Source organism: Limulus polyphemus, unplaced genomic scaffold, assembly GCF_000517525.1.
Source record: "Limulus polyphemus unplaced genomic scaffold, Limulus_polyphemus-2.1.2 Scaffold10421, whole genome shotgun sequence".
NCBI lineage: Eukaryota > Metazoa > Arthropoda > Merostomata > Xiphosura > Limulidae > Limulus > Limulus polyphemus.
The window spans coordinates 16554-16917 of NW_013676031.1; positions in this window are offsets into that span (position 1 = coordinate 16554).

Here is a 364-nt window from a genome sequence, read left to right on the forward strand (position 1 = left end):
TGCCTTCTGTACAGCCTCATATCACCCACATGCCTTCTGTACAGCCTCATATCACCCACATGCCTTCTGGACAGCCTCATATCACTCACGTGCCTTCTGTACAGCTTCATATCACCCACGTGCCTTTTGTACAGCCTCATATCACCTAAATGTCTTCTGGACAGCCTCATATAACGAACATGCCTTCTGTACAGACTCATATCACCAACATGCCTTCTATACATACTCATATCACCCACGTGCCTTCTGTACAGCCTCATATCACCCACGTGCCTTTTGTACAGCCTCATATCACCCACGTGCCTTTTGTACAGCCTCATATCACCCACGTGCCTTCTGTACAACCTCATATCACACACATGCC